General features: G+C 40.1%; 1 long non-coding RNA gene across 2 annotated transcripts; it reads left to right on the top strand.

Annotated features, from left to right (window-relative positions):
* Window positions 1-1,237: 1,237 nt before the first annotated feature.
* On the top strand, window positions 1,238-27,066 carry LOC134427502 (uncharacterized). 2 transcript variants are annotated; one of them, XR_010030192.1, is made up of 4 exons: window positions 1,238-1,389; window positions 20,696-20,824; window positions 24,558-24,690; window positions 26,962-27,066. It is a non-coding gene; the product is annotated as an uncharacterized LOC134427502 (long non-coding RNA). The 2 variants fall into 2 exon arrangements; XR_010030193.1 differs by having other exon boundaries at window positions 26,965-27,047.
* Window positions 27,067-27,389: the final 323 nt, after the last annotated feature.

Genomic DNA, 27,389 nt, shown 5'->3' with positions numbered 1-27,389 from the left:
GCCTTTCTGACCAAGCACTAAAAGCAATCCTAGTCCACGAAATCTTGAGTGTTATTAATGTCAGAGCTAGCTGTGTACTTGTCATAATATTGTGTTCTGTAATTCTGTGCTTTGGGTAAATGGGTCACTAGATAAGATTGACAACAGCCTCAGCAATGAAAGGTTTTAAGCTGGAAACTGGATGAGAAGGCAGAGCAATTTCTTTCAAGAGAAATTACACTGATGTTATTTGTTATTGCTGCAGTTAGAGATCTGTCAGTGTTTCCAATTTAAAACCTTGCTTTCTAGAAGACTAAAAACATGTATTTCAAGGCAGAGCTTTTAATGCAAAGACCTTTTTTTCCCCTGCCATCTCTTTTATATGAAGGTTAGTCATAATTTCTTATTGCTCTGGGAGCAGCAGGAAAACATTGGTGGTGGATGGGCTTCCTATGTTCTCCAAAATGGAGAAACTGGTCTGGCCAGACTGCGCTGGTGTGGTGACATTCCTGATCCTTTCTGAATTGAGAGCCAGTATGTGGTCACTGATCAGCACAGGTGTCCTCCCTGTATTTTAGCTCTTAAAATTTTTTTAAATTACCTAAGTCATTTAAAAAAACAAATAAAAACCACCCCAGCTTCAGACATTCCCTGAAACTTCCAATTTAAAGAATATGAAATTTCAACAAAATGCTTCTGAGAAAGGATAAGCCAGTATTTCTCTCCATAGACTACTCAACTGTCCTTGGAAGAGAAAAGGCACAAAATACTTTATAGAGTATTTTTCTGTGTTAGCTATATGAAGTAGATACAATTATGGTGAGATGTTCAGTTTCAAGTAGCTCTTTGGGGTATTTTGGTAGCTTCCTGATAGGTAAAACTGGGCACAGATTCCACATCTTTCCTCTGCTTGCTAGAGCCAGTCTCAAAGTCTTCATTGGTGGCACTTGAGTATCCTTTCAGCAATTAAAAAATGCATATTAGCAGCATGGAAGTGACAATTTTGAGGTGTGCTTTGTTTGCAGGGGTTAATTTATATTTGACTGAAGGCTGTTTGGTTTGGGGTGTTTTTTTCTGCTGTGCTATTTTGACAGGCTCCTCATGTGACAACCTGTTAGCTCAAGAATTCCAGTGTTTAGTATGGGCTGGTCTTTTGGCCACAGTGAAGGGAACAAGACAAAACAGGGAGTGTACAGAAGAGATTGTAGCAGTGAGAGTCACACTTTCTGCTTCCCCAGCCATCCAAGTTTATCTTGTTTGTCCTTGTGCATTTCTGATGAAGAATTGGGAATGAAGAAAGAAAACTTGAGCATAATTGTGTGGGTTGTTTTGTTTTTTCTTTGGAGCTCTGACTGCTGCATGTGCCCTCCACATGGACCAGTGTGAAAGCTAAAAGCATCTGCAAAACAGGTTTGTTTTTAGCCCACGATTGTGTCATGGCTTGCACAATCTTGCAGAGCATGAACAAAATAAATTTCCTGAGTGCGAGAAAAGTCAGTATTTGGAAAACTGCCCTTTGTCAATTGTCTGCAGTTTCTCACCTTGCTGTTGCCTAAGCCTGTCAGTGATGGTAAGTTTGAGTATGTAAAAATAAAAAAAGCAGCTGTGAGCACACTGGCACCGTGTGTGGTTACAAATTCAGATTGGAGGTGTCACAGTGAAGGAAAGCTCTCACTGCTTGCACAGCAGTGAAAGGGTGCACGTGTTGGTGCCTCTGAGGGGCCTGGGATGTCAGGAAGACTTTGTCACGGTGTGTGATGCCTCCCTCTGAAAGCTCTGCCTGCAGAGGGGACACAGGTATGCCTGACTTAGGTTTCCATGGAGATTTCTTGTCCCTCATTACCATAGGTGGATTTTGCAGCGAGTTTTTCTTTGCCTAACCTTCTCTAGTTTCCTTTTCTGTTTTGTTTGGTTTTGTTTAGGGAGGGGGCAAAAGGATGCTGTGGTTTTTCCTATTGTTTGGGGTTTGTTTCTTTGGGTTTGGTTTTTTTTTTCCTTTTGGTGTTAACAAGTTGCGAGCTGTTTGGGTTTTTTTTCCTTTCTAGAGTAAAGGGAGAGGGAAGCAGCTGCTCTCCTCAGTGTTTGTGGGCAGAATGAACTGTGGTGCTGCACCAATGGCTTTTCCTACAAGCTCCATCCACATGGTGCCAGCTGGTAACCACAGGCAGGGCAGGATTCACCCCCCATCTCCATTTGAGGTGATGTCTCTGCTCCACTTCTCACAATGAGAACTGATGTGCACTTGCCGCTCTCAGCGAGCCAGTGCAACCCTGGCTGGACGTGTCTGATGGGGAATGTGGTTTCCAGCAAACAGAATGAGTTGCTCAGTGTTATTTTTAACTGTCTCCTGTCGCCTTTAACTGTGTTAGCAAAGGTAACACTACAGTGCTTTTCCTTTTTTAAATAGCAAAAGATGTTTCTTGTTGAAAGATGAACTAGGAGGGTTTGGGGTTTTTTTAAATAAACATCCTAATGGCCTGGACTCCCTCTCCTGCATGACTTCCTTTTCCCCCATCCAAGGAGGCATTGACCTGCCAGACATTTGCACTGTAACCATGAAGTGCTGCTGTGTTTCTGTTATTGAATGTCAGTAAACCTGACTGCATGAGGTGTGAGGGTGTGTGAGGAAGTGGTGACCAAGCAGATGTGAATAATGGGGCTGTGCAATAAAATAAATGGTTCTGTGTTTAGCTGAGAGAACTGGTGATCTGCAGTGGTTTGGTTTGTGAGAGTTGGCAAAAGGAGGAGTGGAATGAAGGATAAACAGAAGCTGTGAAGTGAGGTGGTCGTAGAACTGCAAGAGAGCAAATGATGCAAGAAAAAACGTTCAATTTCAGATATATGCAATCAAACTTGGATACATGTTTAAGATTCAATGGCAGAGAGATTTATTACATTACATTAGGCAAATATTACATTAGGCTGTTAGACTGTACACTGGCTAATGTTGGTTTTAGTAATTAAGCTCATTTGATAACCTGAACCATTCACCTATTTCTTCTAACTTGGGCCTAATTTTCAAAAAGCCTTAATAAAAAGCTGGAAAGCGTCAGTAAAGCCATATCTGAGGAACTAAAATTCTTATTTGCACATGTGCATGGACAAAATGGGGAAATATGACATCATACTGCAGTAATTCTAACAGGAGAATAACAACACTGACAGCCAAGTATCTGAGATTACTTAGCAGGCATAGTGAAGCTGGTGGTGCAGAGTTTCTGAATTTTATCTTTTATTCTGAACTGTGGTCTACTCTGCCACTGTAGTCAACTTGGATTAGAAATTCTTGACTGTTTTAGAAGAGCAGTACTCCTTCAGTGCTGAAGTAGTTGGTTCTATTACTGTTAACAATAACATTTAAGCTCTCATGTACTGAGAGTTTTGTTGAAATGTTTTTTTTCATGGCCTTGTGAGACTGACAGTCATTGACTCTCTTGTACTTGCACACAAAATTACTTAGAAAAGTGAATTATCTTTTGGTAATTGCCTATGGAAAGGGCAAAACTGGTATTATAGCAAAAAGCTTTGTGATCCTGAGCTCCTGGCTTTTCCTGCAAGTGTTTTGATTTGTCTTTTAGAGTGTGAAACAAAAATGGAGATAAAAATCAGACTGGAGATGGGGCTCATGCTTATGGAGCTATGGTTTTAAGAATGGGCCTTTTATATTTGGTTTAGTGTTAGTTTTACTGTCTAACATGAATATAAAATGCAAGGTGGTACTCCTGACCTGAGCCTAACGAGGTGAAAATGTTATGTCCTGTAAAAGTAAAGGGTTTATGATCACCAAATTAGTTTGGCATATCTGTGAAACAGCAGCTACCCAGGAAGGACCACACAATATCTGTGCTATTAAATCTCAAAACAGTCTAATCAATTCCAAAAGTTCAATTTCTGTTCCTAAAGGCTGCTTCCATAATGAATTAAGGGAGGCATATCAAATGTAATAATGCATTGTTATGAAGGTTTCAGTAAACTTGCCAAATGTCAGGCTGCTGCTCCAGTCATGGTGCATTAACTGACTGCTGTGATTAAAGCTGAGCTGTCCTCAGAGCTCACCTGGCTTTGGGAATGGGGCTGCAATATCCTGCCTGGGGCAGCAGGGAAGTGCACTGCAAAGGTTACACCGAGCTGTGAATATTCAAAATAGTGGATTTGTAACAGGTTTAGTGCCTCTTTCTCTGAAATGGAGCACACAAGTGCTCTGTAGTTCAGATAATGAAGGCAGTAAACTATTTCCTTTATTTGGAGAATCTGCTGCTCCCCCAGCTGCTAAAAATTACTTTTGGTAACTGTAAACACTGCATGAAATGGCTATTTTTGGGTGAGAATAGTAAAAAAAAAAAAAACCTTTCATATTTGACCAGAAGTTCAATGTAAGGAATAAATGGTGGTTCCTGTTTCTGGGTAGGCTCAGTTTAGGGCTTGTACTGGACAGTAAGGTTAACACTTGGTAATTTATGGATGAGCTTCTGGTTCCTTTGTGTCACTCAGCACAAAGGAATGTTAATGCTGATCTTACTAGACACTGGTGGATTTCTCTAGTGTCATGTTCAGTGGAATTATGTCTGGAATGAATGTGTGCATAGCTGAAATGTTAAGAAAATGTTTCAAGAGGGAAAGCTGAGCTCTTTTGCATATACAGAACTTAGGAACAGCTCTGTGATCACTAGCAGGAAATGCTAATTGTTTAATTAGGGGCAGAGGAACATGATCAATGTGGAGACTTTTATATTCCAAGAAAAATAATCAGAACTGATAGAGAAATGCAGGACTAGATTTGTAGATAGAGGCTGGGTTGTGATAGTTTCCAGGAAGAATCATATATTCATAGCTCAGTTTTGCCCCAAATGATGCCAAAAGGACCTTGCAGGCTGGATGTAGAGGTCACATCAGCCATCCCTGGTTTACTGTGGCCAACAGAGCAGAGCAAAGCTACCTGAGAGAGCAGGGTGGAAAATGATGAAGAATGATGGATCCAGCTGAAAAGGAGAGGTGAGATTCAGTGGGCAGACAGCAGCTGAAGCAAGCTGAAGTTCAGCCAGGACACCTTGCTAATTCCCCCCAAACACTGCATGGCAGAGAAGGACTCATTCCCCCAGTAAAGAAAATGAGTTTCAGGGTAACTTGCTCCACATGCAAGAACTTTGAAACCTGTTCCTGGATTGGAATATTGCCTTGTGTGGGCAAAGTGAATGAAGGCATTCAGGAGTGACAGGGAAAGCATAATAATTAAATCTTGAGCTTGGCTTGCAGAGGAAAATCCATTTGTGTACAATCAAGTGGGTGGTGTTTTGGTTTCCTTGAGACTGCAGAGTGATGCACAACAGCAAGTGGTGGAAGGCAGCACTTTCCCTGGATAGATGGTTTCTCATTATTCATGAAATGTTTATAGGAAATGCCTTGCATGCACAGCAGCAGCAGGGGGAGGATTGTGAGCAGGGAGAGAAGGACACAATGGAATGTCACTCCCTTCCTTGTAGTATAATGTGACCTTTCCATTAAATTAACATTATGCTGTTTGCACAGAAGGAGAGCTAAGATAGAAAGTATTTTTAGGGGGCAATAGTCAAGTTAATTAGGCAGATGTAACTTATTCTGTATGTTAGGAGCTCAAAAGCAGGATATGGGGAATGGGGGTTTAGTGTTGCTTTGCATTCCATCCATTTTTAAGGAGTTGCTTTGTGCTGACTGTGAAATCTGGGCTGTGACGTGGTTCCAAGTACTGTAGCCTGGACCTGTTTTTTCCGGTGTATTAGGAGGAAGGTTTTAACTTCAATTCCTCAATGACTTGCTGCTAAAAGGTTTAGGCATCCTCTCTGCTAATCTAATGGGCAGAAAGGACAGATTCCACAATCCTTCTTGGCGTAGAGGAATGAGATATTTTATGTGCCTGTCTATCAACCTCAGGGCAGTAATCGTGCAGTAGGGCACAGTTTTCCAAGAGAAACACTGATGGATTTTGGTCTGTGAGCATTTCACTTCATTCACACCAACTCAATTTCATTTAAGGGTTAAAAGATGCTTCATAAAGCTGATATGACATGTGTAAATTCATAAGGGCTCACTCATACACTGCATCCATTACAAATCTTCCCTTTTGAAGAATGACTCTGACTTTTCCCTAAATTTCCTTACTCATAAAAGGCACATTTTAGCTGTGTTACATCAGGCTGCAGATAACAACCCATGTGTTTGAAATAGAGATTGCAAGGCTGTTAGGGTTATTTGTAATATTTTCTCTTCTACAATTCAAGTCAGGTTGCAGTAGGTTCCAGAACCCACTGAAGCCAATGCTGGTCACTGTGTGCTCTCTGCTGTGTCTTTGGCCTTGAGCTAAGGCCTGTGGTAGTGCTGGGAGGGTGAAATCATATCATTCTTCATCTGTTAGAGCAGCCCTTGGACTGCAGTCCTTCAGCCTGAAGTGTATTTACTGCAATAGTTTTGGCCTTGGTGGTTCATTTCTCCTCTGCAGGTACAGCAGTGATCAGAGAGCCTCATCTGTCTGCCATGCTGAGGATCCTCATCTGTCCAGGTGGCATCGTTTAATCCCAGTGTTTGTCAACATTTCCCTCCCAGTGCTTCAGGAATCCAGTGCTTCTGACTTCTGCTCTCAGTTGGTAGTGCTTGTACCCCTTGAACCTGATAGTTCCCAGTTCAGATAGAGGAAGACTTACAGCTTTATTAGGTAACACTTGATCCTCATTGCTTATTGGGGAGCTATTTAATTTAAGAAAAAATGAAGTTATCTTACAATTAGGGCCTAAAACTAAAGAACAAACTTTTACTTCATGCTGGGGGAGTTAATGGAAGGAAGTCAAACCTGTCCTGTCTGACACTGTCAGAATAAGACTTTTACCTGTTACTGTTGGTTGAATTGTGGACAAATTCATTTGTGGGCCAGCAGTCTTCCTCTCCTGTCACCTCCTGCCTGGATACAGAGGAACAGGAACCAGGAAAGGAGCAGAGGTTGCTCACTGAGAGCTCTTGGGATCAGCACCTTCTGCAGGTGTCACAACCTTGGCAGGTTCATGGGCTGGTGAGGAATGGTGTGGCTGCCTTTGGTTCATGATGGCCAAGCATGACAACCTGCGGCCACAGCTCAGTGCCAGTTTGTTAATGACAAAGATTTTTGCCCAAAACATGCTGAAATCGAGGGTTTGTGATCCATCTGCGGCATGATGACAGCATAACAGTAGGGCTGAATTTAACGAGGGTTTATATTCCCTTCCTAAACGACTTCCAAAGCCACTATTTGCTGCTCTATTTGGTGCTGATCAGTTCAGCCAGAGTGAGAAATATTTATGGCTTTCATGCAGTGCACTTATCACATTAGCAAGATAATTAAAGCTCTATAGCAACTGTCTTGTAATTAAACCCCAAACATACTCTAGTCTGATTCCATTGTGATGGAACTGATGTCCTTTTCCAGTGGGCAGAGTTGAAATAAAGGATCTGTTCTTCCACTCAGGAAGCCTCTCACACACATAGGACCAACACAGTATTAGCTTAGAGCATATGGCTAAAAAATTTTGTCCTTTCTGCTGCTTTACTTTGTTGATACTTTGCCTTAAGTAGGGTAATGCATTTATGTGCTCAAGAAATTGAGAGCTTTTGTGCTGTAACAGGAGATATTTAACTTTGCTGTCAGCACCTGCAGTAGGTGATAGGTTATCTACAGATATCTACCATGCACTGCTTCCATTTATTTTTTTTACTAGGTTACCCTGAAATGTTAGAAATTAATTCCTGGAGTCAGTGCCAGCTAAAGTGACAGTGGATCAAAGCTGTGAGACAAATTGCTCATCACAGTTCAGGGAGCTGACTCCTCTGTGCAGGCAGCTGTACATCACTGGGGGCTCCTCATCCCCCCCAGGCTCTGCTCCACAAATGCTGCCAGTGCTGGGGAAGATCATTGGTGGATTTCTGTAAAATAAGCTCATTCTAAGCACCCGTCAGAGGCATTGCTGCATCTTGGAATTGTTATTTGTTTGGTTGGGTTTGTTTCTTGTCACCCTATTTAGAGCCTGTGTCACTATGCAACAGCCTGAACTACATAAACAATGATGTTAATCCATGAAAAATGAGAAATTAAACCTTGGCAGGATTCTAGTGATCCCTGTCCAGGTTCATCAGATGAAAGCTCTAGTTTTATTTTTTTTTTTTGGCTTTTTCTAAAAGCTCAGAAGCACAAAATTCATTTAGCTTTGTTGTCTGACAGTCAGAAATCACTCTTGCTGATAGTGAGCTTGCTTCATCTGTTAGGGAAAGCAGATAAAAACATTTTAAAAAAACTCCCCAAACCAACCCCCTAAAAACCTTTTCCAAACAGTCACTTTGTTTCCATTAGCTCACCAGTAATGTTCGAATCCTTCCCTTTTGAGAAGCTGCTCTCAGTGAAATACTGTGCTTGTAATTTTTTCCCTTCAGGTATTTCCACTTTGAGCTGTTCTCGTAAATTAATGTTCATTTTGATTATCTGTGTGAGATCTGGGTTGGTGTGTGGTGAGTCAGAGCATGTTTGCTGTGTGAGCTGGAGGCTCTCGGCACCCCTGGCTTGTCAGAGAAAGTGAGAGAAATCAAATCTTGGTGCCTTTGCTGTGAGGTCAGCTGGGAGACACCGCTGCTCAAAAACGGCGATTTAATGGCGCTGTGACATCCAGCCTGAAAACTAATGGGACACAAACTGGGAAATCAAAACAAAGGCAATGCTCACAGAGAATGGGCCACAGATGCAAGGCAGGCTGCGTGTGCAGCTGGCAGGGCCATCACAAACTGCTGCTCAAAATAGCTGTCCTTCAGAAAGGCAGGCTTGGCTGGGGCTTATTCCCTTATTTACGTGTCAGACCTTTAGCAGTTCGGAATGAGAGTCACTTGTGAGGGGTGTAGGGTGCAACCTAAATACTAATATTTTTTAAAGTCACAGGTAGGGCTTTGTTTGCAGTAAACAGATCAAATCTAGGCCAGAATGTTAACAAATATAAACCAATGCCCAGCCTGGATGTGTGTGCCTGAATGCTAGTTTTAATGTAAATTACAAACATGTAATAAAGAGAGGTCAGTTTGAGGTTTGTATGTTACATTTAAATTGTGTTCTGCGTGATACAGTTAAAGCACATTCTGTATGCAGAGCTGTAAAGGGTGATTTGGAGTTTGTATCAGGATTAAAGGATGCTCTGTAATCTTGCATAAAATGTAGCCACTAAGATCTTTTTCTTGACACATTCATCTGTCTCATGTTTACTGTGGATGGAGCTGGTGCCAGCCAGTCTTTGGATGCACACTCATTCTGCTGTTGCAATATGGATCATATTCATCCCTGTCAAAATACATATTCAATCAGGATTTTTATTCCAGCACAGAACTTGACCCCTTGACAAAAATACGCTTGAGTGAAACTAAACAGTGGCTCAGAATTTGCTTATCTTTTTGTTTGCAAACTCTCTATTTTCAGTTTACTTAGAGAATGTAAATATTTCTCTACAAAGTGTTATTGGAAAAATATTGTAAGAAATATTTAAGCATTTTAAAATTCTTAGTCTTCAACTTACCTCCCAAAATGTACATTTAAGGAGGCAACAGGAGTGGATGCCTGGAAAAGTAACAGTGGAACCATCAGACCCATATTGGGATGTGCACGTGGTGAAAAGATGACTTTTTTAGGGCTGGCAGATGCACTCACTTTACAGGTCATTAAATTTCTCATTATACAAACTCAATCATCTGCGTTTTTGAAATAGGTTTAGAATCTCAAAAAGATTAGACAGTGTGAAAAATAAATGTAGAAGTTGAAGTTTTGATAGACAAAGCATAATTTGATAAATTCCATAATGATCCTACGGAAGTTTATTCCTGTTGTCTAACTCCTCCATATGGAGGGTTCCAGTCTAACCTTAGGTATATCACTGCATGCAGAGTAACACCAAACAAATTGTGTATTTGCTGATCTGCTGGGAGGTTCTGATTCATCTGCCTGTGCTCTTCAAGGAGAGAATCTGTAATTTGTGCATGAGGATATTGTCTCTCTGGATGTGATGGGAAAACTGCATCCTTTTAAAAGGTTGTGTGTTCTGCTTACAGGACTTGTTTTGCACCCCCAGCTCCTTCCAGAGGTGAATTTAACTGTAATTAGTTGTTCATTCTATCAATGGCTTTTGTGCCCCTAAGCCAACTAAAGGAACTTTTCTTTGGATCAAGGGAGTTCTGAGATCTGGGTTTGAAATTATGTCTGTTACAAAGCACAGCCAGCTCTTTCTTCTGTGTGAATCTGTCATACTTGGCCAGCTGTTGTTTGAGACAGTTATTCCAGGAAGCCTGTCATTTTATCTTTTTAATATGTTTTTCTTTGTTGTTGGGGGTTAAAATGATTTTTAGTTCTTCTGAAAAATGTTCATTTCTGTTTGCAGAATGAGTTTTTCTATTTATGGACAAAACCAGTAGGGTGGTTCATGGTTGCTCCCAGGACCTCTCAGGGAATGCTTTTCTGTGGGAATGGGCTCAGTGATGACAATGGCTTTGGCCAGAAATCCATTTACTCGCTAAGTGGGATACAGCAGCTTACAGGAAAAAGGACTCCAAAGCTCCTTTCTTTCACCTCAGGCTACAAAGCAAGTCTCGCTGCATTGTCTGCATTGTGTTGGCACTTGGATATTTTTTTTTCCCATTATATGTCTGACAGTGAAATAGAAAGTAGTTCATCTTTCTGAGGGTTTTTTTTTTCTGGGCCAAGGATAGTACTTGTAGTAGAAGTCAACTCTGTTTCACTGAAAAATTAATAATGTTTTAGGCATGTCTGCACTTTGGTAAGACCTATACAAAAACTGTAAGATGCATACTCCTAGGGGAAAAAATTGTCTTGTAATATCAAATTTTCAATTGTTTTAAAATTCTGGCAACTGTGATTGTGGTTTTGGACAACAAAGATGCTCCATTTGCAGGTTTGATCCCTGTGTGAAGGACCTATAAAAGTTGGTGCTCAGTTTTAGGCCAGCTTATGGTGCTGTAAAATTCAGTTTCTGCTAGAATTTCATCTCGCAGCTATACTGTGAAGAGGATAAAGCAGATGATCACTGTCAGACACCTCGTGAGGAGCTGGTGAACAGATCAGCTGAGCCAGCCATCCCAGCATGTGTGCTGTGAATGTAGATGCAGGATTCTGGAGATGGAAAATGACCACTCTGCTTCCCTTCAAGAAAAAAAAACGCAAGCAAAGGTCACATCAGAGCGAAATTTCATTTACTCAGCCCATAAAATGAACACATTTTCCTGCTCACATATAGGTGCCAAGACTTTTAAAGAAACTGTTTGAAATACTGAAGATCTTAAGGTCCCCAAGGAGTTGTGATAAGAAAGAGAAAAAGGCAGAGGGCGAGGTGTCGACAGCACATCTGAAATGTGCTTTAACCCCAGTGCCCGGCAGCCACAGGAAGAACAGTTGTGGAATGTTAAACTAAAGCACAGTTGAGGAGAGGGGAGGAGGTTCAGCAATTTGCCTCCTCACAGGTTCCTCAGTGACAGTGACAAATGCTGGAGCACTCAGCCAGGCTGTGTGAGGGGATCCAGGGCTTCCATGCCGAGATGGAGGTTGTGGGTTCACTGCCCTGCTTGGAATTGCCAGGACAAGATACTTGTCCTGTTCCACCCTCATTCTTCAGTGAGTCAGAGGAAAATGCCACGCTGCTGCTGAGAGGATTAATGTCTTAAAGGTGTGAACTAATGTGGGAACGGGGACCATGTATTATTAATTAATTATTAACGATAGTTTGGGAGCCTTCACTGCTGCTGGATGCCAGTACAGCCCCCCCACCTGTGCCTTGCCAGAGGGCTCTGTCCCATCCAGCCCTGCTTAGCCACACACACATCACCTCTGGGTGTGAGTGTTCCTGCCCAGACCTGGGAACCAAGCCAAGGGAGAGGTGAGATCTTGCTCTGGTTTATTAACACACTGACAAGAATAAGTGCTTGCCTCGAACTCTAACAGTAAAGAATTCCTACATGGGTGTTTGGTAAATAAAAGCCAGCATGGGAGAAGTAACGGAGATTCAGGAGGAAACAAAAGGTCTTGGGGATTTTTCTATCTGATTCCCAAGTCATGATGGGATATTTTGGGAATGGACAAAATAGTGAAGTGTTAACAGTCTTCACAGCTGAGAATGGTGAGAAGCAGCCAAAAACAACCATTAAGTTCTGCACATTGTTTGTTTATTGAGCTAATACCCTTCACACTCTTCTTTCCCTTTTTACTTTTTTTTTTTTTTTTTTTTTAATTTGGTAAAAGAATTGCTCTGATTGTCCTTATCACAGCTGTGTTTTAGTTTTGTGTTACTTTTCAACTTTGGTGTTCTCAGTCCTCTACCAGGTGGCAGCCATCATGCTCTTTATTCCATGCTTCTTATTGATTTGGTCAAAAGTAATTAAAGAGATAATTTGTTCTCAATTACATTTCCTTGAATTTCCTGAGGCTGGAAACTCTGCTCTCCAGCTGTGTCTTCCCCCAGTTCTTTCTCAAATTAACTTTGCTCTCACTCTGAAATAAAACAGAATAACATGTTCTTTTTTTGTTTGCTGCTTTTGGATTGAATAGAGAGTCTGTGCTGTAGCAGATATCGATCTGATAATTTTATTAGGTACTCCTGCCTTGGTTCACGAACTCTCATGTTTTGTAGCATAACATTGCAATAAGAAATCCTGTGTTAGACTAGCAGAAGTAAGAAACCTTTTTTTTTTTTAAGATGTTTATGGATGTTTCTGCTTTCTGAGTGTCCTTTGTGCCTGAAGGGTTCTTTTCAGCACTTCTGTAATCTATTTTGAACTCTAATAGCAAGGGGCAAGTGAGCAGTATTATGGTGCAGATGAGGTTTTCTTCTTTTCTGTTTAACAGTGATTGCATTAATTTCTAGTAGAATGGATTTTTGGCAATTGAAAATGGCTTTGGGACATTTGGTGTTCTGGGAGATTTGGCAAGAACATTTGTAATTTTTACTTAACTGGGGGGAAAATATCTAGAAAACATTAGCTAATGCTGAGCAACATTGTCATTGCCAGTAAGCAACCAAAAATGTGCATAAAGGGCTTTGGGAGAGTTGCAAATATCTAATTTGTCCACACAAATGCACAATGTCCTAAGACCACAAAAAAGACAGAAACATAAGACAAAGATAGGTGGTACAGAGAGATGTCATACCTAAAAACAGAAGGAAACTTTTTTCCTTCCTTATTTGTATTGACTTCCAAGGACACATTTTAAGATTTTTAAATCATCTGAATGAAAAGAGTTTACAAAGACTATAAAGATGGCAGATCAAATTATGTAGTTGTTTAAAGAGTTCAAAGTTACTGTAGGGTAAATGCGCTGATAGCAACAATATTGCAACTGTGATTCATTTGATCCAATTATTTTACAAAACTTACCAACCTTGCCAGAACTAGTAGATAATCCTTGGAGACAAGAAAATAAAAAGATTTCTCACAGGAGTATGAGAAATAGAAGCAAATGGATGGAATAAACAATACCAAGATATTCAATGTGGTTTTATTATGAAAATAGGGGGGTTTTTTGACAGATGCTTTCCATGATATCCATATCAGAATGTTTTTTCTGATATCCATTATATCAGAATCCTTTGTGGATGTCCATGGAAGAGAAGTGTTTTAATTCCCATTTCAGGCACAGGAAGTGGAGGCACGATGAGCTGTGGAATTCATCACAGTCAAGAAAAGGCCTCTGCTGGCTGGAATAAGGTGCTAAATGTTTTATTTAGGGTGTCAGAGGAAATTCCTGACACAGATGAAATTGAATCTATTTATTCCGAGTTTGCTCCTCATGCTCTCGCTAGCAGGCAACCTTTGTCTGACTCCTGGGCTGTCTCCTTCCATTTGGCTGATGTGTCTCCACTGACAGTAACATGTTCATTGGAGTGCAGAGGGACACCCAACAGGGCTGGAACTGCTTTACTCATTAAAACTGCCATGGAAAAGCAGTGGGATGAGGCTCCTTTCCGTGGGTGCTGGCACCATTCTGACCAGAGCAGCAGCGTGGGACCTGCTGCAGCAGCTCTTACCAAGTGCTCCCCTTGGCAACTGAGATCCTCAACTGCAAAGTGCTTTGCATTATTGATATGGCACAGCACAGCCTTAACAAATCAGTTGTTTTGTCTTTGTGCAGATTTAGCTATGACTTTTCTCCTTTTTTTTCCTAAGCACTAGAATAGTGTTGCTCTGAAAGAAATCTAAATTTTCTACAGTCTATTCCTTGTCACGTCCTTTGTCTTGGAGCCTCTTGTGTTTAATTGAAAATTCTCTTTTGGTCCTGATGTCTGTTCTGTGTTCCCACTTTCTAGTGAGAGGGCAGGATGGGTCAGTATTGAGCAGCAGCAAGAAAAGAGGAAATAGAAGAAAAAAAATCCTGAGTGCTTGGTTAGAACACTGTCTTTAAAATTCAACATTTAGAATCCTGCCTGCAGAACTGCAGCAGCCATCTCTGTATGTGTTGCTTTACAAAAGCTGCCTAAACATTTTCACAAAATCAAAAAACACATTTTTTGAGGTCAATCTTGCATTGGGGTGACTAAATGTTGTCTCGTGATGAGGCTGTGCTGATTCATTTTCAACAAAAACACATTCAGTTTGCAAATGTTATCATAATATTCCTGGTTGAGTGATATATTGTCAGGAAGGAGAGTGCAATAGGTGTGTCAATCTGCTAGTTTTGACAGTACATATAAACTTAATGAGTTACCCAGAATGAAAAAACATCATTAATTCAGAGGAAAGAGGTTCTTTCACCAGCTTAAACAAACAAACAAAAAAATTGGAAAAATCTCAAAACTTACAGAATGACATCTGCAAAGATGACAGGTGTGTGACACAGGGATAATGTTAACAAAAGGATGGATTTGTCAGAATTGAGCAATTTTTAACCTCCAGAATTATCTAGATGAGAAAGTGGAAGCATTTGGGAGTTGTTAGGGTGAAATCTAGAGTATACAGAAGATGGGTTTGACTGAAAGAAATAATTTTTTTTGATCCAAAAAAAAAAAATTGCAGGAGGCTGCAATTTTCTTTCTAGAGGTGAGGAGATCAGGGGAGGAATTATTTGAGGCAGGGAGCAGGAATCTCAGGGGTTTCTGTGAGCTCCGGTTGCCTGCAGGTCCTTGGGAGGGCACGGAGCTCCACCTGCTGCAGCAGCAGCACTGCAGCCTGGCTGCCTTCCTTCCTCCCACCTGCACCTGCTCTATCCCAGTGCTCAAACATCACCATCATCATTCCCACAGAAAACTTTCAGGTCATTTCCTTATCTAATCTCTCTTTATGATAATGTCTCCTGTGTTACTTTATGATATTTTTTTTAATTTATTGTTTCTCACATATGGAGCTGTACAAGCTTTTTTATATATATATCAGGAAATGATCACTGCAACAGGCTTGAAGGAAATTAGATGAGCTATAATGAAAGTCTTCTTAAGCTGAAGACACTTTAAGTTGAAGACACTAAAAAAAACCCCACCAACACCCAAGCTGCAAAGACTGCTCAGATTGTCACAATAATGTATTGTTGAGTTTAACAAACGAGACACTCCAGCAGCGTTCTCTGGCTTTATAACTGCACGGCAAATTAAAAAGAGAGAGTTCTACTGTTCTATAATTATGTCCCATTTTAAGCTGGGATTGCACCTTTCCAATTCATGCCGCTGTAATGACAGATATTATTGAGGAAAATAAGTTTTTTCCCTTCTGTTTCCTCAGAGGAAAGCGATGGAATCGCCCCCTCAGGGCCTGAGGGAGGGCACGGAGCGAGGGACCCTCCCTGAGGGAGGCCAGGGCGGTCACAGCTCTCTCCCCTTACCCAAGGCCTAGCAGATCTCGCTGGCCAGAGGCAGGAGAAAAGGAAATATTGAGCCTGAGAGAACAAAATTTCGATTTTTGTGGCATTAAACACTTTAAATGATTGCAATTGAACATCTCCAGCCCGTGCCCGTGGTCACCGGTGCTTTCCCGCCATTGAAAACTGAGGGCTCCGTTGCGACCCACCCTCAGCCCCTCAGTGGGGAGCGAGCCTGACAGATTCTTAATTTGTATTAATTGTGTCATCAGGGAGAACTAATGGTACCTGGCTGCTGGCAACACTTAGCTGCTTCTGGAAAACAAAACAGAAAAATGGGGAAAAAAAACCAAAACCAAGTAGGTGTCATGAACAGAGCAGACTGGAAATTTCCTGTTCGTGAATATCCAAGTCAGGTTTCTTCTAATATTTTCTTTAAATACAAGGTGTGTGGTTAAAAAAACCCCACAAAACCCAAAAAGAACACAACAAAATAACCAGTGCTGTGAGTGTCACTCTGTTCCATGCTGTTCCTGGAGCAGAGGTGATGAAAAAGTTGGCACAAGTTCATGGATTTTTGGGGGTGCTGTTACATTTTGTGCTGCGGGATGGGGCTGAGGAGGTGCTGTTCCTGATTACAGACATGCCAGGGAAGACAGCCTAAAGGAAATGGTAACTGAAAAGGAGAAAAAAAGATCAAAGGGTGTTCAAATACTTAGAATTTATTGGATTTTTGACTGAACTCTCAAAAGCCATGTCCCCTGATAAAAGTTGAATATTACTCAAAATATGGAAACTTCAGTTTTTAAAACCAATTTGCTTCTGAAGCAACTTCTCTGAAGGTGTTCCACCTGCAAAGTCTGTTCCATCCATCTGGCACCTTTCTACCTTCAAAAGTGCTGTGAAATTTAGGAGGGCTTATCAGAGGAAATAATTATTTGTCTTTTAGCATTATTTATGGGTAGATCAGTTGTGTTCATGAGTGTACAGGAATGAAGTTACAAACATTTATGTTTTTATGCTGGAAATAATTTTTTAAAGTGCTTTGTCTAGTAACTCATTTCTAAAATCCAGTCTACTTTTGAAAGCCTATTTCCACAGATTAGGACATTTAATATTCAAAACCTGCTTTTTATTACAAATTGTTACAATAAATAACTTTGATCCTTGGGGGAAAAAAAAGTCAAATTGTGATTATTAAATTTATGTAATGACAAATACTTAATTTTTTTTCTTACAGTTCAGTGTAAGAGATTTTCCATGCTGAATGTGTCCAGTAATCTCTGATTGGCATTTCCAGCAGGTGAAGGCTGGGTGCCCAAGCCACTGCTCCTTACATTTTGAACATTTGTTTTGCTGCAATCTTAGATAGGAACAAGATTTTTTAAAGTTTTGTGCCTTCTTAAGTCAAGATTCCAAAAAGCAAAATGTTCTCCTTCATTTTTTTTAAGTACCTGGATGTTCTTAAGTTTTGCTCTGTTGTGCAAAAGCTACACAGCAGAGCAAGTGTTCCAGCCACAGCTCTGAGTCTGCTGGACCCTTTTTTGTGCATTTACTCTACCTGGAGTACATGGATGAAAGTTCTGAGGGCCAGGAGCTTTGGATTGCTTAGAATCAGTGAATGAGCCCTTTGATCTAAAACTAGTGCAGGAAGGAATTACTGTTTTCATGCTCTTTTTAGCCTGAACTCCAGGCACAGCCGAGTGATCTGAAGTCTTTTTTTATTAATCTACCTATATAATTTTTTTTAATAGGCAGGAATGTGTCTTTTTTTTTTTTTTCCACTTGAAGAAACTGATGGTTGAGGGAGTTCCAAAATTGTGCTTGTGTCTGACTTGAGGGCTTTTTATGGGTCTGTGCCTTCCTTGGGGCTGAAAACACAGACCCAGAATAGAGGTTTATGACAGAGTGCACCTTCAGGGAAAAGCAGCTACAAGTAAGTAATTTTCTATTCCCAGGTTTGGAAATTGGATATTCTTTTTATGTCAGACAGAGTAGTCTATATAATAGACTCTCAAGAGAAAATGTACATTTCTTAAGCATTTAAGCATAACAATTTATAAAGCATACATGCATTTTGCACAGCTACTTCCTATGTGAAGGAAAGCACCAAAGACACTTCCTGGCATACAAAGTTTCCTACACCAGACTTGTGGAGACAATTTTGCTCTAGTTTGCATCTCGGTAGAAAAATTTATTTGCACCACTTAGTTTTGAAAATTATGTGTAACTTTTGTAGTTTGTTAATCCATGAGTGCTCAGAGCAGCCATTCTTTAAGTCCAGGCCATGGAACAAGCTCTTCTCCCTGCCTGGTATTTTAATGAAGGTCGTGGTTGCTCAACTTCCTGCAAAGTCTCTGTCAAACTTGAACTCAGACTTGTTTCCATGCTGGTGAGATGACACAATGCTGTCACAGGTGATGACCAGCTCAGAAAATATTCGGAACCCTGAGACTGCACATACCTTCTCTGTGCTGAGCTGTCCTTAATTAATGCTGTCATGTTTATTTTCAGTTTGGTGACTTTCAGTCTGATCCACAGGAACCAGGGAAGATGCTCTTCCCATAGAGAATTGGGAATGGATCTGAGTCAAGGGAAGGAACCCAAAGCACACAGAAACTTTAGTCAGCCAGGGCTGTACAAGGTTTATATTCTTTTCCTAGAAACCATCTTCTATTGCCACTAGACACAAGAAACCTCTGGTCCAGCAGGACATTTCTTGTGGTCTCATTTCAATAAATAAATAAACATTAGAAACCAAGCAAATGAAACAAAACAAAACACCCACAAGCAGGGGGGTCTGTTGAGAGAGGCTTTGGCAGAGTAAACTCCCATTTAGGCACTGGTACTCTTAATATATAAAAATGTGTTGTCACCCAGGTGTCAGCATTGCCACTACAGGTGGGGCTCAAGCTGAGGTTTCATTCTGCTTTTCTGTGGCACTCATAAGTTCTGCTTGCACTCCAAACTTCCCTACAGAGACGACTCACCCTGTTTTCTCAGAATTACCTTAAACACTTGCTAAACTGCATAATAAGCCTTAGAGTAGGTGACTCCAGGGTTTTTGAAATTTTTCTAGAAACTTCTGACTCCCATCAATGGATGGGAGTGTTAATCTAAGGAAAGAGATTCATTTGCAATTGAACAGCAAAGAGTACAAAAAGATGATTTACATCTGGCAGGGTTTACTTACAGCCTGCTGCAAATAAAACTGACAAATTACCCCTGCCAGCCCCAGCAGGGTACAAATTACATGAGTGTTTACAAGCTTCTGAGACTTTAAGTCTTTGAAGAGCATTCACTGGGGGGAAAAATTTGAATTAAAGCAAGCAGCAATAAGACAGACATCTATATAAAGGCTTAATAATTAGGTTAAATCTAAGCAAATGTGGCAGTCGAGACAACGTGGGATATTGTAGCAGCATAAGTTGGAGAAAAATTAAGCTCTTGCATTGTTTGAGATTAACTGAATAAAAGTCAGGGAAGTTAAACCTTCTCTTTGCATGTACTGCTGTAGAGAAACCAGAGCTTTACATTTCACAATAAAGTGAAATTTAGGTGGTTTAATTGTTCTAAAATTTTTATGTGAGAACAATTTCTAAATTTCATACTGTTTACTTGTGGTAACATTAGATTTCACATACTTCCCTTTCCCTTCTCTGCCCCCAATTATTTTTATTATTCACTTAGTCAACTGAATCAGTTTTAGTGGATTTTCCCTTGATAAACTTAACTGAAAATAGTAATAAACTGTAAACAAAATAATAAATCCTATGTATTTTGAAGGCTGGGTAAGCCATTTTAGTAAAGCATGACTTGGTTTTGCCATAAATGCACTGTTAGTTATGTTTGCCTTCAGTCATTATTCTCTGCTAAGTTTCAGAGGGATTGTCTCCTTGAGGACAAGTTAAAGTTCTTTTGATGATAACCTGCCAAAAATCACTTTACTTCTTGATCTACGAGTTGCAGGTGCTTGGAGCTTGCTTTTGGTTGCTTTGCATTCTTTATTTTCAAATTAGTAGGAAGAGAAATAGCTGCAAGTGTTCTGTAGGATGCAAATTCCCCTCATTTAATTGGTATTAAAAGACCTGATCAGCTGAAATAGTAACACATTGATTTGTAGGCATTTAGATGAAGCAAGATGGACCACTCATTTCAATGCAAGTTACAGGGTTTTTACACATAGGTAGTATTTGTTCTTACTATTTTAATTGAATTATTTCTCTTTTAAAAATCTTATTTCCACTCTCTTAAAATTTTATGAATGCGAATCTGATAAATCTTATAATGCCTAGTATTCAACTATGTGCAGGCATTGTCCTGTTCACCTCTGTAGCACTGATAGGTATTAGGTGGATAAATATTATTACTCTCAGGGCTAAATTATGGAAGCCAAATTGGGGATGTGAGATTAATTGTCACTTTTACAGCTGCAATTGGAACTTTGGGTGTCTCAGGGAAGTAAATACCCAACTCACCTTACTAATTCCTCTATACTTCAGTGCTGCCTCAGCTTCTCTGCTTTTATTTCTAATTTCAAAGTTGACCTGCTAAATTAGAATCTCCAGGGAAAGACTTTTTGTGAGCTGCAGCCCATTACTCTGGAGGAGTGCTGTTGTTCTCTCTAACAGCTGGACTGTTTAGCCTGGTTTTACTGAGGACATTTGTTTCCTAGGCCACATTATGATAAATGCAGGCCCACCTTCCACTGAATTTTTAATGGTAATGCAATCTGCAAAATTATGTTAAACGTATATTTTTTAATGATGTGAATAGATTTGATCTTAATGTGTTTTGATGTCATCTTTTAGGACATATTTAAAGGACTGTGGTCCTTTATGTACATTATCAGCAGAATTGTCTGTTCAGTCCTGACCAGACCTGTCCTCCAACCCACAGAAGACCATGGGTTTTGTGAAGCTGTTCTTGGCTATAAAATTTGGGTTGCAGAATCCCTTTTATTCCTGATGCAGAAGATGGAAAGAGCCCAATTTAATGTTAACATCCCAAGCAGAGTTTGCAAGGCTGGTAAGTAAGAAACCCCCTACCTGTCAAACATCCCTTGGCCATCTTCTTCTAGTCCCACAAATTTAACTTGCAGCTGCATTTAAAACTAAGTCCACATGCCTGGGTAGAAAGATTTCACAGTGAAATCATGTTAGCCATTCATCTTAAGGGTTTGTTACTTTGGCTAAATCTAGAAAAAAAAGAAACAGTAAGAATGGCAAAGAAATCAAACCTCACAGACATTTTAACCAAATATTGAAATAGGAAGTTGCAGGAGAAGGTAATTTCAAATAAGAATGACTATGCTGCTGATTTGGATCAAAGGCCATGTCAGCAATGCTTCTTGTAATAAATTCAGACATTAAAAAGGAGAATGGAAAGTGCAAGAAATAAAGAAGAAAACTGGAGTTTTCTTCTCCAGGGCAGCAACTTTTAATCTCAATTAAAGCAGTCAGGCTAGCAGAGCAGCATGCTAATACTTACTACAGAGAGTCAGTGAATACAAATGACCTTCGTGGATTTGCTTTTTGCTGCTTTTCCTCCTGATTGAAAAGGACACCCAGCAGTTGTCTTAATTGGATGTTAATTGATACATATTCACAGGAAGTAGAGTCTGTGATCTTGCAGCTTGTTTGTATGAAAGAGTATAATGGAACAAAGTGTGAGGAAGTTTTTTAAATGATCACAGTGACAGAGTAGTAGGAATTATTTTTAAATTATCTCAGAAATGTTTGAGGAGTCATTACCGGAACAGACTTAGCTGCATTCGTGCAGCTTTAATATTCTGCCTTACACATTAAAAACATAATTAAACTAAAGATAAACCTTATAATTATGACCTCATACCTCCTGTCAGTAATATTCTCTTCCAGTTTCTTGAGTCCTCATGATGATATAAAAGAGGATGATGAGACAGGATGCAAGCTACTCATCTTTCAAAACTATCAGTCACTATTCTCAGGTATGAAGCATTCCCTGATGATGGGCACAGTCACTCCAGGAGACCCCTGTTCCCTCTTGGGTATCCTTCTACCCCCACACAGCATGGAAATATGGGAAGGAGTTTGCTAAGTACTTCCCAGTGTTGGATTCAGTGGGTTGAATACACTGTGGCAGGAAAGACACCACCTTTGTCCTTGAGCATTCAAATATCTGTGGCTTAGAGCTAAGAATTATGTTTTCATTTCTATTTTTACTAGAATTGAGTAAACTCAAACAGCACATCCCCTTCAAAATGCCATTGAGCTCTGAGGGAGATCCTGTCTTATTGCTTTGTTCCAGTGACACCTGTAAATGGATCCAGAAATAATGTTAAGTAATCCCTGCTTGCATGAGGATGTACTGTATGAGAACCAAGAAAATAAAAATTTTTCTAATTAACAAATTGCAGAAGCATTAAGAACTGCTACACAACAAGAGAGACTACAAAACTATTGGAAACTTGTAGTGGTTAATCCATAAATAAAAGCAGGTTGCCCTAAACCACTTCTGAGACCAACTAAGACTGTGCAAGTGTATTGGACATACTCCTGTTCACAAAAACTAGTATTTAAAATGAAGCATATTGCTTCAAATGAGACTGGCTGAAAACACCTTTTTTGTGTGTGTAACTGGAAACTTTGCAAGGACAGTCATCTAAGCACAGGTGCCATGTAAAAATGACATATTGTGGTCATCCTCAGTGTCTAAGAATTGACCCTTTTAAGCTGCAAGCCCAAAGGGGAAGTGTCTGTGCTATTCCATGAGCCAGCCAAGCCCTGCAAAGGGCACACAGAACCTCTGAATGGAATTAGCCAGAGTCAGGGAAATGCCTCCCGTGCTCCTGTTTCCCTGGGCTGTGCTGGTTAGATAAAGTGAAATGTCAAACTGCTGGAAGTTCAACAGTGTTCAACCAGCTGCTTTTTCTGGTTTAAATTAGGAACTGGATTGCTCTTTAAAATAGTTTAAGTTTCCTGAAGGCAGAGCTCTAAAAGTCACTCTGCATGCAGAAAGCCCAGCCTCTCCTAATCCTTCCTTTCTGCCTGGAATAACAGACTGACTGCAACCTGAAGAGCAGTTTCTCCAATTTCCTTTCCTGATAGTGGCTGTGGATCTCCCTTTAGTACAAAACCATTTCAATGGGATTGAAATGGCAGCCTGTACTGACAGACTTTAATGTGTTATTTTTGGAGTTCTAGTTACGACCTTGTCTGTCCTTACCTGTGAATCTGTCCCAGTGCTACTCTAATATATGCAGACAGAAGATGTTTAATGTTTAGGAGTGTGATAAGCTGGCATCCCTTAGTGCATATATTTACTGGAAGGCACAGTGGAGTCTATAGGAGCAGGCAGGAAAGCAAAAGGGAGAGCGAGGCAGTGCTGAGAAGGTGAAGTGTTTATCTGCCAATTTTAGTTTCCAGTGTATTTAATACTTTATAATGTCAGTTGCTTGGAAACCAGTGTTTTGTGCCCTTTTGCTGCTTGGCAGAAATCACTCTAATTGGCATGTTTCTAGCACTGTCACTGCTAGCAGTTTGCAGCATTTTTTTTTTTCCTCCAGAAGCAAAATTTTTCTTTTACATGAATGATGGCTCACATTAATTAGACAGCAGTCATGGGGAAAGAAAGCCATTTAAGTGTATGGATGTATGAACCATTATCTCTATCATCAATCACTGGGAAAGACTGCTATTCCTATCAGCATTTCTGCCTTTCCAGAGGCTGTTCCTTTGAGTCTCAATTCCTTTCCTTTTAGGCAAAAATACTTGTTTATGTTTGAGATTTCTTGAGTGGAAATAGTTCATCCTTATTAGATTTCACTACTTATCTAAACACAACAGTGTAATTCTGCATTTCTGGTACCCCAATGACACATTGTCACTGGATGCTAGAACAATGCTGACATGTAAAATGAGGTTTCCATTATTTAGCAGTAAAATGTCATTGCTCTGTAAATACCTTAATGTAGTAAAGCAAGACATCAAGTCATGAGAATTGTTTTCTACTTTCATATGAAAATCTTGAAGCAGCATTATTTCCTGGTGGAGGATCAGGGTTCTCACTGAAATTCTGCTTAACAAGAAGTGAGTTTTTATTGATAATATGAACATAAGGTCACTATTGTACATTATTACAGCTAGAACATGGAAACCCCAGAAATTGCCTTGTGATTTTTTATTTCTTTTGAAGTTTTGGTAATAGCTTACCCACAGCTTTATTGAGAAAAAATTAAAGCAAAGCTCTGAAATATCACAGGTTTATTATTTTTATGCCCCTCATCAATACAAAACTGACTTTTTGGTGCTGCTCTGGAAGTACTTCACCCACTCACCTTTGTTTATGTACTCCTCCTGAGACAGGTTTTGTATAACTCCTAGAAACCAAATGTCTTCTCAGTGTTAAGAGAACCTCTTCATTTTCCAGTGAGAGGTTCTGTCTCATTTCACAATGGAAGCAGCATCTATGTTTTAACATCTTTGTAGTTAATTGAAAACCACTCTGAGACACTTTAAATATGCAGCACTATGCGAATGCATCTACCTGTGACATCTCCTGTCACAGTGTGGGTGGTGTTTTGACTATTGAAGATCTTTATTTCCTGCCACACAACCTTCTGTGACTGTACCACAAATTTGCTCATGTCTTATTTGAACTTGTTTCTTGACTTATTTCCCAGTCGGATTTCCATGGATAATGTGCATCTTTCCCATTATGCAAATCCTGGTCTTATTTTTTAAACAGACACCTGAGTACAGAATATTGTACTTATCTGCAGGAGAATAAAATGGGAGTCAACATCTGAAACAATGTGGGTATTCCAGATTGTTTGTCTGTCTTCAACTGCTCCACACAGATGTTGATGTGCTGCTACTTGAGTTCCTTGGCAGAATCATCAGAGGTTCAGCCTGGTAAATGATCACAGATGTCTGAGTTTCTGGGGGCTGGTACCTGCATTTAATAGAGTTTTAATGTTGTTATCATCTGGTCTTCACCAAATTAAAGAAAAGTGGGAGGATGAATGTTTACCCATTTGGTTCTTAGCGTGTAATTCTTCAAGCACCGATTGGGAGCAGTCCCCACTGTGTTCCTGATTCCTTGTGTGGGCATCTCTAACTTGGCTGTGAATATTACCAAACCAGAATTTTAAATTAATTTGCCTTAGTATCTACATTTGAACTGGGAGTAGTTGCAAGCTTTTTCTGTCCACATGCTGAGCTTTTAGAGCATGACCCAAATGCAGAGCTCAGTAGTAGGACTTGCTGGCTCAGGCTCACTGCCACGTAAATTCAACTTCAGGGCTTTTGGTAATTTCAGAAATAAATTTCAGGATAATGTGTGTGCCCTGTAATAACTCACTGAATAATTTTAAAGTGAGCAATGCCCTAATTCTCCTTTACAATGAGACTGCCTTACACTGCTCAGGAAAGGTGATAGAACAGCCCTAATATAAATAAATTTGGGACATACTGGCATGGATATAAATTACAATGCTGAATGTAAGGCCCTGCAGTACTGAGTGAAATGGTCAGCAGCTCCAGTATTTGCTGATAAGAGAATGGAACTGGTGTAAATCAGTATCACTGTTGACAGTTTACAAGAAATGCAGGCTTTGCTCTCCCATTGTTCTGTGCGTGCTCTGTAAATAAGAAAAGCACTATGTACATATGGATTTTCTTTTACCTTGGCAATTCCTGCAATTTCATAATTATTTGCTATTTAGCTGTTACAGCACCTTGTCAGAAAGTTAAGGGACCTGGAAGAATTGTTTTAGCCATTAGAATGCAGCAACAGCTCCACTGGAGTCTGATGTGTTCTAAAGCAGATATATTCAACACATATTTTGGGGACTGAAAAGATTAAAAATAAAAAGTGTCCTATTAAAAGTGAAACAGCAGTGAGGGCAGTGGTGTGTAATCAATTGAAATCTGATTAATGCAGTGTTAACACTGTGCTCCTGCAGAGAATTGCCATGACATCCTGAATCCTTCAGCTTGTCAGAACTTCCATTTTAATATATGTTCAAAAAACCCAGGCCCTCCAGTACCATGCTGCCCCCAAAACTACAGAAGGGTGTGTAGATTTCAAGTTTAATCCAAATGAAGTCAGCTTTCTGCTCTCCCTGCTTCCTTCCCTGGATATTGCTTTGAAATCTTCAGGGTCCAGATGCTCACTGTCCTCATTTGAGATTTGTGATGAGATCACAGCTCATGATGGCACGGCTGCAAATGATGCAAAGTGCTCATTTAGAAGATTTGTAGTGGGTTTTAATACAGTTTTAGTCTGCTCAGGAAACAGTTCAGCTGTATTTGCTGTAGTTTCAAAGTTGCTGCCTCCTGCCCTTTCTGGTTTATAACAAAATGGATTGTTGTACTACATTTTCTGCCACAGAAAACACTTACGGGCAATGGTGGAAGTTGCAGTGTGGATTAAATTGCACTTGTTGCTCACCTGGGAAGCTCCTCTCCAGTTTGCCACTCCTGCAGCAAGCCAGGCAGTGCCCAGCAGGGCCTGGCCTGGTGCCCAAAGAGGAGCTTTTATGGCTCCAGCAGGGAATGGCTGCCCATGCACACTGAAATGCTTTTATGAAAATAAAGGAAATGGCCTTAGCCTGTGCTCCCAGTGGCTTTCAGAGCAGTGACACACAGGTTTCATTTATATTTACAATTGGCTGTAAGCCTCTGGAAAAGGCTGGATTCTTTCTAACAGTGTCTGGAGCAGGAGATGTTGTATCATTAGCTTTGTTGATATAAAGGCTGATTCCATTAAAGAAAGAAAATTGAATAAGACATTTTTATGAAATGGTGGCTAAAAATTTCCATTATCAGAGAAATACCTATGCATGCATTGCTTGATAGCTACCTAATGACTTTATTTACTGCTTAAAATATTTGTTCACCAGGAATCTTCAGCCTTAGAGAGAGAATCAAGCTGGTGTAAATTGTCTGCAACTCCAGCCTTGGGGAATGGGGCAGAGGGAGATGAGCAGGAAGAGAGAGAGGCTGAAGCACCTGGTGACACCAGGATTGCATCAAACAGTGGAGCAGCTAAGGGCTTTGCAATTTTCTTCCCATTTTCCTGGCTAATTTGTTCAGGGTGGAGCCAAACCAGCCGAGCTGAGCAAGGGGTTGGCATCACATCAGTCCTTTAATAACTATCTCTGCATTTGTTTCTGCACACAGTAGATCTGACATTATCAACTATAAAATTTGATCTTCTGCAACAAATACAACCTTACTGTGATTCCTGTGAAGGCACTGAAGATGACCCAGGGTACTTAAACAAGTAGAAACTATATAAAAAATAAAAAAAAAGGTAAATATCTAGCTTGTCCTTACCCTAATGAAAAAGTTTCTGACATTGCTATCACAGCTTCCTAATATTTTACTAGCATTTAAATGATAACCAAGACAAATTTAGTATTTCCTTTTATTTTTATGAGTAATTTCTTAATCAAAAGCACCAAGAATCCGAAATCTTAGCAGTAAAAGTTCAATTCCCCAACACTTTAATGGTCAATTAACTGATGACCTTGAGTCTCTAAAGGATTTACAGAGTAATTTGGGAAGTGCATAGTTACACCAAGCTCTGAAAATACTTGCAACCAATT

This window comes from Melospiza melodia, chromosome 20 (genome assembly GCF_035770615.1).
Source record: "Melospiza melodia melodia isolate bMelMel2 chromosome 20, bMelMel2.pri, whole genome shotgun sequence".
NCBI lineage: Eukaryota > Metazoa > Chordata > Aves > Passeriformes > Passerellidae > Melospiza > Melospiza melodia.
This window is presented reverse-complemented; position numbering and strand designations above follow the sequence as displayed.